The sequence below is a fragment of the Coregonus lavaretus genome (genome assembly GCF_964263955.1).
Source record: "Coregonus lavaretus genome assembly, chromosome: 16".
Classification (NCBI taxonomy): Eukaryota; Metazoa; Chordata; class Actinopteri; order Salmoniformes; family Salmonidae; genus Coregonus; species Coregonus lavaretus.
Window position 1 is genome coordinate 49525219 of NC_140003.1, and position 10752 is coordinate 49535970.

General features: G+C 45.4%; 2 long non-coding RNA genes across 2 annotated transcripts; both read left to right on the plus strand.

Annotated features, from left to right (window-relative positions):
- Positions 1-208: 208 nt before the first annotated feature.
- Positions 209-1139, plus strand: LOC311143682. The gene is made up of 3 exons (XR_014614434.1): positions 209-248; positions 731-818; positions 1041-1139. It is a non-coding gene; the product is annotated as an uncharacterized lncRNA (long non-coding RNA).
- Positions 1140-3355: 2216 nt separating this feature from the next.
- Positions 3356-3877, plus strand: LOC311143680. Its single transcript, XR_014614432.1, has 3 exons — positions 3356-3367; positions 3496-3587; positions 3793-3877. It is a non-coding gene; the product is annotated as an uncharacterized lncRNA (long non-coding RNA).
- Positions 3878-10752: the final 6875 nt, after the last annotated feature.

A 10752-nucleotide genomic window follows, 5' to 3' on the forward strand; every position in this document is an offset into this window, starting at 1 on the left:
CATACCACTGGACTTTGCTTCAGACTGTGTGTTTGTTTCCATTCAGGCGTACCACGGCCACCACCATGCTATGGAGGTCCTGGTTCAGTCTCTGCTGGATCTAGACGTGAGGAACAGCCAGGGGCGCACCCCTCTGGACCTGGCTGCCTTTAAAGGCCATGTGGAGTGTGTTGACGTCCTCATCAACCAGGGAGCCTCCATCCTGGTTAAAGACTTCACCCTGAAGAGGACCCCCATCCACGCTGCAGGTACGCATAGGATATCACGTAAGACCTAGAGATTCTGTAATTCAAAAGTTTTCCTTACCAAGATGGACATTTGTTTGGTCATGTTGCTAGGACGCCAATGTCCACTCTAGGGATATTATATAGCATAGTGTGAAAATGCCCACTACACACTGATCTAAGGTCATTTTTTGTCATTATTGCTGAGGATCTGGGGAGGGTAAGCTGATCCTAGATCAGTGCACAGGGGGACTTCTATCCAGAGCCAGGTACACAGCTAGCAGGTGACAGGCTTCGAGGGCCTCAGCCCCAAAATGTTTTATTATCTGCTGTGTTAACATCATGAGGATGTCATCTACCAATACCACTGTTCTAGAAATCTGTCTGTTCATGTGAAGGTAATAGTCGTCCAGCAATCAGCTCATATCCTCTCTGTTTAGCCTCCTCTAGCTACCAACGGTCAATCATCTCACATTCTTATATCCTCTCTGTTTATCCTCCTCTAGCTACCAACGGTCATTCGGAGTGTTTGCGTTTGCTGATTGGAAATGCTGACCTCCAGAGTCCAGTGGACGTTCAAGACGGGAATGGACAGTAAGTCAATTGGGTTTTGGATACAATTCCTGAAATAAAGAGATTTTGACACTAGTTCTACGTCCCAAATGGCACCCTATGCCCTACTTGGTGCACTACTTTAAACCAGAACCCTATGGGCTCGGGTCAAAAGTAGTGTACCATATAGGGAATAGGTTGCCATTTGGGACTCAGCCTGGTTATTACCAGTTTGTAATATGACCTTGTTGTCTTGTGTATCAGAACCCCTCTGATGCTGTCAGTGCTGAGCGGACACACAGACTGTGTGTACTCACTGCTCAACAAGGGAGCCAGCGTAGAAGCCAAAGACAAGTGGGGCAGAACAGCGCTACACAGAGGGGTGAGGAGGAGAGCTGGCTGTATACGCTCACACACAGAAAGAGACGGGGAGGCTCAAATATACATATTATCTTCAGAAAAGTAGTTGTCCATGGGTAGTGGTGTATTCATCCCTGTAGGGGGACCTGCCTCCAGACATCATTTGTAATAATTGATGATTCATTATTATATCATTGATTATTAGTTATTCAAATCCATTCTTGTCTCCCTGCCCTTCCTCCCAGGCGTTGACGGGTCATGAGGAGTGTGTGGAGGCCCTGCTGCAGCACAGCGCCAGCCTCCTGGTTCGGGACTGTAAGGGGCGGACCCCTGTCCACCTGGCGGCGGCATCCGGACACATCGGGGTGCTGGGGGGACTCCTACACGCCGCCCAGTCAGTGGAGACCCTCCCCGTCATCACAGACAACCAGGGCTACACGCCACTACACTGGGCCTGCTACAACGGTACGTACTGGACTAACGGAACACTAGATATTTTCTGATTTTCTCTCTTCAGCACCGTAAACATGTCCCTGAATTAGGCAGGCCATACAACTAGGGGTGTAACGATTCGATTTGTATCACGATTCGTGGTTGTCGATACGATTCAAGGACGATATTGGTTCATTTAGAACGATACGATCCGAAACGATTCAGTGACTTGAAATCGATTCAGTAACCTTTTAGCCAAAAATTCAACCAGTGTGACTGAAATAAATACCTGGATACTGGACAGTGCAGGTGAAGTTTCCTAGATTCCTGTTTCTTGTAAGGACCGCAATGGTGGCTTGATAATTTCTCGCTCGTCGGCTTCTCCTCTGTCGTCCGCCATGCTATGTTTTGTTGTCTTTGCGCCTTTGCGCTGCTGCTGGCGTGGGGCGATGACGTCACGGATAGGCAGACTGAATCGAGTAATGTTTAAAGCCTTTATCATTAAAAGTGCTAAGAAAAAACATCCATATAAAGTCTGACGTGCTTAAATCCAATGGGTTATTTCCTAGTATCGATACAATCGATTTATTACATTTTAAAACGATGTTAGAGTGATATATGTTGTCCAAAAGGCCAACTCACCGAGCACAGATCGATGTAGTTGGATCATAGGAATATAAATCGATACATCGATGTAGTAGATGGATCGTTACACCCCTACATACAACGGTACGTACTGACTAACTGGACTGTAGCTCTGTTCTCTCCTCCATGAAGTGTACACTCATTCACTCCCTCTTGTGGCTTGAAAAGCATTCGATTGGTGTGGACGGAGCCATGTGGGGGAATGAACAAGACTACAACAGAATTAGGGGTTATGACTCTCAGTGGAGGACCTTACACTGAAACAGGACTTTGTCATAGCATATGTCACCGAGGGCAACTCGTTCAGCCCCCTCCACTGTGCTGTGATCAATGACAACGAGGGGGCTGCAGAGATGCTGATTGACACTCTGGGGCCGGCCATTGTCAACGCCACTGACACCAAGAACCGGTAACTACAGCACATGACAAAGTCCTTTTCTTCTGGAGAATAATGTTGTCTTGGGAATAAAATGACCTCTGGGGTTGGATGAGGGATTGTAGATTACTTTTAATACATCTATTAGTGATTTTATATTTCTATGGTATAAACAGGGTTAATTGAACAAACTTGTTTATAACAGTCCTACATGATATCGGTGAAATAAGTTTCCTCTCTCTCCAGGACCCCCCTGCATGCGGCGGCTTTCACGGACCACGTGGAGTGTCTTCAGCTGCTGCTAGGCCACAACGCCCAGGTCAACTCCCCCGATGCCTCCGGGAAGACCTCCCTCATGATGGCTGCTGAGAACGGACAAACCAACGCTGTCGGTACGCAGCCCCCTCTCCTCCGCTTTGCCTCGCCCAGCCGGCTTAAGTTCAACATGTCTGTTTTACATTTTAATAAGTCGCTTCATTTCCTAATTGAGTTTCTTTATGTTTCTCTGTCTGTGTCAGAGCTGTTGGTGAGCAGTGCCAAAGCAGAGCTCACCCTGCAGGATGCAGTCAAGAACACTGCTCTTCATCTGGCCTGCAGTAAGGTGAGCATCCCCACATGAAGATGACGTTCATCTGAACAGTTGGCTCTCTCTGGTTGACATTTTGGTCTGACATGTTTGACTCTGGTTTTTAAAGGGGCATGAAACCAGTGCTTTGTTGATATTGGAGAAGATTACAGACAGGAACCTCATCAACTCGACTAACGCAGCCTTACAGACGTACGTATGGTTCAGCTGTATTAATTGGGCCAGAAGAATTAGAAGAAGTGCACTATATAGGGAATAGTCTGGCATTTGGGAGGTATCCTCATTTGCTGCTGGCTAATCTGACGGTACTTTCTCCTCAGGCCGTTACACGTTGCAGCCAGAAATGGTCTGACGGTGGTGGTTCAGGAGCTACTAGTGAAGGGTGCTAGCGTGCTAGCAGTCGATGACAATGGTAAGATCCATAACGCTAACACCGTTTTCTTCTGTACTTCTCTTCTCAATGTGTCCACAAATGTTTCTCTCTAGTCCACTGCTTGGTTATTGTCTTAACTTTGTATCTCCTAGCCTGCTGTTATTTCATGTTTTTCACCAAAAGTGTTATAGTAAACGGTGATGCTCCTGAAGTGACCCTCTGCTGTTCTGTTTGAACCCCTCAGGTTACACGCCTGCCTTGGCCTGCGCCCCCAACAAAGACGTGGCGGACTGCCTGGCGCTGATCCTGGCCACCATGATGCCCGTGTCCCCCTGCAACCCGGCGCCCAGCCTGTCCTTCAGTGCCATTAACCACTACACCACCAGCCCCTCCAAGAGTGTGACCTTCGACAGCCTGCCCGTGCTGCGCAGCGAGCACAGCTCCTACTGCAGCTTCAACAACATCGGCCACCGCGACCACGATGGAGGCTTCTACAAGGATGAGGAACTCAACGACTCAGACTCAGAGACATACTGAGGGGGGTGGTGGTCGCTGCCCAGGAGGGGAGCCAAGGGTAGGCGGATGGACAGTGAAGTGGGGCAGAGGCCACAAACAAATCCACACATACACACCGTGTCTTAAATCACCACAGCCAGCTTTGGGAGGGCACGAGCCGAGACAGTCCGCACAGGAGCCTTAAGAGTCCTGCAGATGGAGAGAGAGAAATGGAGGGAGGGAGGGAGAGGGGGAGGCACAACAGGCTGGCTGGCCACACTCATCCTCTCGTACCACCAGGTGTCCTTCCAGCAGATACTGGACTTCAGAGGAACTGCTGCTGCTATACCCCACCTTTACCTTTACCCACAAAGGTCCTAAACGGTAGAAACTGTCCAGCCAACAGACAGACGGACACCTTATGACGGCAATAACCTGTAGTCCAAGGGGATAGTAGCACTTCACTGAGTGAAAAACAGACATGGACCAAAAGATGCGGAAGAAGCCTTTTCAAAACCTGTTTTGACAGTAGAAATGGGATTGAGCGTTTTGGCCTGAGAAAAAACATAAGGAGTGATGTTTCATTTAAGTTTTATGAGAGTGATGGTCATGTTTATCCGCACACTAAGACAGTCAGAACGCACCTAGCCTCTTGTCTGTAATCCATGTGGGAGGAGGGGAAATCATTTATTTTTTATGAACAAACATTTTAATAATATCATTCATGTCTTAAGCTCCTGACCCTCTGTGGGAACCAAAGAATCGTAGTATTTGCTCTCATGAGTAATTTCAAAGAATTTCCATCCCCAATGGCACCCTATTCCCTTTATAGTACACTACTTTTGACCAGGGCCATAGGGTTCTGGTCAAAAGTAGTGTACTCTATAAAGAATAGGGTGCCATTTAGATTTTGCATTTGTATGTGAGCGACAGGACTTTTTACATTTGCGTTATTAAACCTACCTGTCCTTTGCCCTCTAGAAAATATTTTAGAAAGTAAATTATTAATTCATGTATTCTTTCTTGTGATATTTATGTCATCATTTTGTGCCTTCTTTAGTTACTGAGGGGAGGTTAGGAGAGTAGGGGCAGCTGTATGAGTGAAAACAATGATGCACACTAAGTAATACAACGTTTGTGAAAAGCACTGATACTATTCCGAGGCATACGAGGGGGAAAACATGCCTCCCTTGGAGAGGAGAAACACTGTAAACCAATGGTAGGACAGCAGCATTTAGATTTTCTTCTGTTGAAAAAAATATATATATATTATTTGTCTTGGTCTTATAATCAATGTATTTTGACAGGTTTTGCTTGCTTAACTTCTTCAAAAAAATGAAACCACTCAAACCTTTTATGTGATTGCTTGTTCAAACCCCCGTTTTTGTCTCTTTTTTAAAATAATTTTAACTGGAAATATGTACAATACATATGCTATGTTCGTCAAATCAGGATCAGGAGGTTCACAGGTTTTTTCGTGTCCTTTTTTTCTTTAAAAGGATTAAACTAGCATGTACATATGAAATAGTGACTGAATCGAAACTCCCATGAATTCTTTCAGTATCTGAAGATTGCTGTATATTTTATGAGTAATAAAATAAAGAAATGAGTTATGTTATTTAATAATGAACTATGGGTTATCTGTTTTATGTGACAACCGCAGTATCAATTTCTAGGTGACAGTGGTGCTAATCCCAAAAGAAAGGCTACATACAACAAGGAACAAGAAGTCTATTGGCAAAGTGATGAATATTGCATGTACCTTGGCCTAACGGTGTGGGTTATGTATTTTATTTTTCATGGCGTCCTCAACATTACAGTTTTAAGGGCAACTATAGCCTAAATTTGTTTACAACTCGCAGGATTTCCATACATGAGCTTTCAACAACACAGAGTGTTGCATCAGCACGAGATCGAAAGTGCGTCAAATCTGTACAGGTCATTGTTACGTCATCACTGATAAACGTTGAAACTGATGAAAAACCGCTGGAGCAGTTCAGTCTAAACCTCCCTAGTGCTGGAGGATTGCGTTTGTTTTCGCTCTGGATGCGCGTTCATTTTGGCAAGGAAATGTGCTGATTTTGCAAGGAGATGGAGAATAAAGAGTTCAAGGTAGGCATGTTATTTATTTTTAAATCTTCAATTATATTAATTACTGTGGATTAAATATTGTTTAACAAATGAAATAATGTGCTATTCATGCTGTAATATCAAACTAGAAAGTCTATGGCCGGGGAGTCATGAGAGTTGGCTAAAGGTACAGTAGGGTCAAATGGGGGTCAAAGGTTATGACAGCACCTTCATAATTTCGTCCAAAATGGCACCCTATTCCCTATGTAGGCTAGTGTACTACTTTTGACCAGGAGCCATAGAAGGGTTGGCTGACGTCACGAAAACGATGCCCGCGCATCGATGGCCCGAAGTCGTGTATCTTGTTATGATTCTGAACCTCAGCTAACAACAAGCTGCCATGTGGGGAATCGTAGCTCTGTGGCATGTTTCAGCTTGTTGTATGGTGTTATTGATACCATGTCTTGTTTTGAGGTGTTTTGACTGATATCATGTCTATGCAATGACTCAAATTCGCTACCTAGCTAATGTTGATAAAACAAGTTTACTGGAGAACGGAGACCAAGTAGAGACTTTCGGACAAGGTGGATGATTGTATAATATAAGGCAGTTTATTCAGAGGTAAAGATATCTGAAAATAGCGTGCACGGACGCGTTCGTCAACCTCGTAGGGAGATATCTGAGAGCGCGCCCCTAACCATTGTGTGCTGACATTTTATACAATAAAATAAAGTAGGTTGATTCTAGTAGTTCTGATCTCCCCATTGGTCCTGATGAGTTGGTCGAGGTCATCTCCATTTCATTGGCTCTGAGTCGGGTTCTCTGTCTCCAGCCTAAGAGAAGGGGTTGTTTGTGTGTGTGTGCTTAACAATGATGATGTGTGTGTATGTGTGTGTATGTGTGTGTAAGTGTATGTGTATGTGTGTGTGTGTGTATGTGTGTGTGTGTGTATGTGTGTGTGTGTGTATGTGTGTGTGCTTAACAATGATGATGTGTGTGTGTGTGGGGGGGTGTGGGTATGTCCTCAGGGCAATAACTCGTGAGTTTGGGAGGACTTGAGAGACCTATGGCGTGGGTGTTCCCCATGGCCACCTGCTGATAAGGCCAACAAGCTAGAAGTCTTTGTGCATTGTATTAAGTCCCAAGGCCCCAACACAAGATGGGTTATGCACAAGATTTTAGTCAGACCAAGCTTTAACATAATATATTTACCACGACAAATCCCTCTCTTCACGTCTCCCCAGAGACGTGACCAAGTAACAGTAGAGAAGGAAAACTTAAGACGTGACACAAGCTAACAGTGTAATTGGCAAAATAGGGAAAACTTTATCAGAAGATAAAGTTTTAATTCCCCCTCTTCACGTCTCACAAGAGACGTGACATAAAGCTTAAATGCTGCAATTTGGCAAAATAGGGAAAACTTTATCAGAAGATAAAGTTTTACATTCCCCCTCTTCACGTCTCACAAGAGACGTGACAAAAAGCTTAAATGCTATTCATCATCCAGATATCCTTGGTCAGCATCGTCAATAGCAAGCAAAGGAAACATCTGACCGTTATCTGCAGGATGTGGATCAATAGCGGTGGTTATAATCCTGGTTGTCAGCGTCCGTATGCATGGAATGCAACAGCATCCACAAAGCACTAGAATTGCAGCAAAAACAGAGATGGATACAAGTATAGAAGAAACAAGCGTTTTATATTTACCAAACGCATCCATCCAAGAGTCCCACATTGAAGTATCCACCCCTGAGTGGCTCTTCATTTTGCCATTAAGAGTTCGTAACCCTTCCAGGGCGACAGTCAAGCTGCCATCTGTGGCTGTATTGTTGGGAATAAAGGTACAACATTGTTCACCAAACATGGCACATACTCCTCCTTTTTCAGTCAGGAGCATGTCGACAGCAATACGATTTTGGAAAGCCATGAGAGAGGTCGCAGCCAACTGGCCATGCACCGCCTCAAAACCTTGTTGTGTCCAATTGCCTAATTTTTGAACATTAAAATGGACATAATTGATTCTGTCAACATTTTTATTAATTGTGCACCACCAGCAAAATGAAGATTCAAAACCTGCGGCTACTTGGTCAATCAATTTATACTCATCTGGTACCCCCCTAGGGACCCCAATTGCATCAATGTAGGTTGGGTCCCCATGAGTAGGGCCCACAGCGCGCCTGGTCCTGGTAGGAATTAAGTCAGACACATGGGTCACCAGCTCCTGAACACCTGTTGGATGCACAGAAATTGGTAGCAAAAGAGAGACTAGTGCACAGGTGCCTGTGGCATTTCCAGGCAGTCCATCAAACAGATGAACGCCTCCACACCACCACCAGACATCAGCCCTGGAAACAGGTTTAAACTCAGCATTAGACGTATAGATAAACCGACACCATCCAACAGGTACCATACCCAACAATGGTAGACCTTTCGTGAGATTAACACAGGTAAAGTTAGCTCTAGCCACCTGATAGGAAAAAATTGGTTTCTTAGTTGCTTTAGTAACCAAGGGATGAACTACGTCCCATAGTGTACAATTGGCGGAAGGGTTGTCATATTTCATGACAGACAGGAAGCATTCTGGCGTAATGGCGGCAGGGATAATGCGAAGCAATGGCCGTGCCCCCATACAAACCACACAACTCTGATGAGTCACCTTTGCCGCTTCCTCAGTCAACAAGAGCCAGTTGTTAGAAAGGCCAGAGACACCTGTAGCGGTCAGGATTGCATCATCCAAAGTAGGTGGAGTGGTAAGTAAAATAATAGAATTATTCTTATTACCATTTTCATTAATAGCATGTGCTTTTGTGTTATTAATATGACAAATTCGAACCTTCCAATAGACTGGTGCAGTGGTACAGCTTACATAAGGAGCAAGTCTAAAGTCCTGGCAGCCTAATGCAATACCAGGATAGATAGTAAATTTGAGTCCTTTAGAGTTTTTTGTCAAAGTCAAGAGTTTCCTCCATTGTTTTCCTAATGTAGTAGAGGTGCAACTGGACCAGTCATAATTAGTCTCACATACCAAGTTTGTCCAAGTCCAATCGCTATGGGTGACCCCCACTGTCATATACCAGTCCCAGTCACGGTAGTAGGTAAGTTCTCTGAAGTCTACCCACGGCACTGTCGCAGTAGTGGTAACATTAAAGGGTATACATAATGTGGTGCTTCTATACAATTGTCTGGGCCTACAGGAAAGGGTGTTAGAGACAACTTGTCGTTTAGTTACGTGGTGGCTGTGGCTTACATTCTGATCTGGGCTCAATGTGTCGGAGTGCAGGTTGGTCGGACGTATGGTTGTGGCATTGAATGTGTCGTTAGGTTTACTAGTGGGTGTAATGGGTGTCTGTGTCATGTGCTGTACTGACCAGAGTATGATTCCTAGAGTAACCCCAATAGTTACAATCAGCAAAACAAGGAGTGGAGCAGAGCACCCCAGTCTCTCCCATGGTGGTCTGTCCCTCCTCTGTCTTTCCCCTCCAGTATCTGAAGATGGGAGTCTCCTCCACATATTCAGATAGTGTTGGTGTCAAGAATTTGATCCGAATTTAATGTGATTAAATCACTTCTGACTTCAGTCAGGGTTCTGGAAGGAGTTGGTGCTGGTGTACAATGTGTCAAGTGGTGCCAAGGTGCGCCTGATTTACCTTTGACCTGGACTGAGTGTGAAGTAACCTCCTTCACTTCGTACGGTCCAGTCCACCTGGGATCTTGCCACTTTCTCTTGTGAACCTTGATCCTTACCCAGTCGCCAACTTTTACCTTCAGCAGCGCCGGATCTCCCGTCAGCTCCCCCTCTTGGACCTTGTGAATCTGTTTGGAGAGAGCTGCAGAGAGTTCCGTTAGTTTTCTCACATATTCAGACATTACAATTTGTTGTACATCAAGGGCGGGCATATGACCTCCCTCCCTTGGTGGACCAGGCATGACTCTACCAGTCATAATCTCATGTGGAGAGAGATGGGTGCCTGCTCCTGGAGAGGCTCTCATGGCCATCAACGCCAGGGGCAGAGCTTCAACCCACGTCAACTTTGAACCTGCACATACCTTGGCTATCTTAGCCTTCAAAGTTTGATTGGCGCGTTCCACGAGGCCCTGAGATTGCGGCCGGTACACAGACCCAAACTTGTGCACAATGCCGAACCTCTCCTCCACCTGTCTCAGGTGTTGGTTACTGAAATGGGACCCGTTGTCGGATCGAATTTGTCTTGGAACCCCATACCTTGGTATGAGTTCAGTCTGCAGCCACTTAATAACTGACCTAGCATCCTCACGTGCTGTTGGTATTGCCTCAACCCATTTGGAGAATCGATCTACCATTACCAATAAGTACCTTTTCCCATTAGTTACATTATCAGCCCCCATGTCAGTGTAATCTATGCTAATGTCCTGAAAACATGCATTAGGTACTGGGTATGAACCCATGGGTGTTTGGAAAGGTTTCTTTGGGTTGTGGCTGCCACAAATGCTGCACTCATCACAAAACAAGTCTGTCATGTCCTTAATGTGTGGGTGCCACCAAATATGGGAAACCTTCTGTAAAGTTTTGAGTTTCCCTTCATGGGTGGGCCCATGAGCCTCCCGTATCAGCTCGGGGCAGAGATTAGCTGGGGCCACCAACCTGCCGTCATGGCATCTC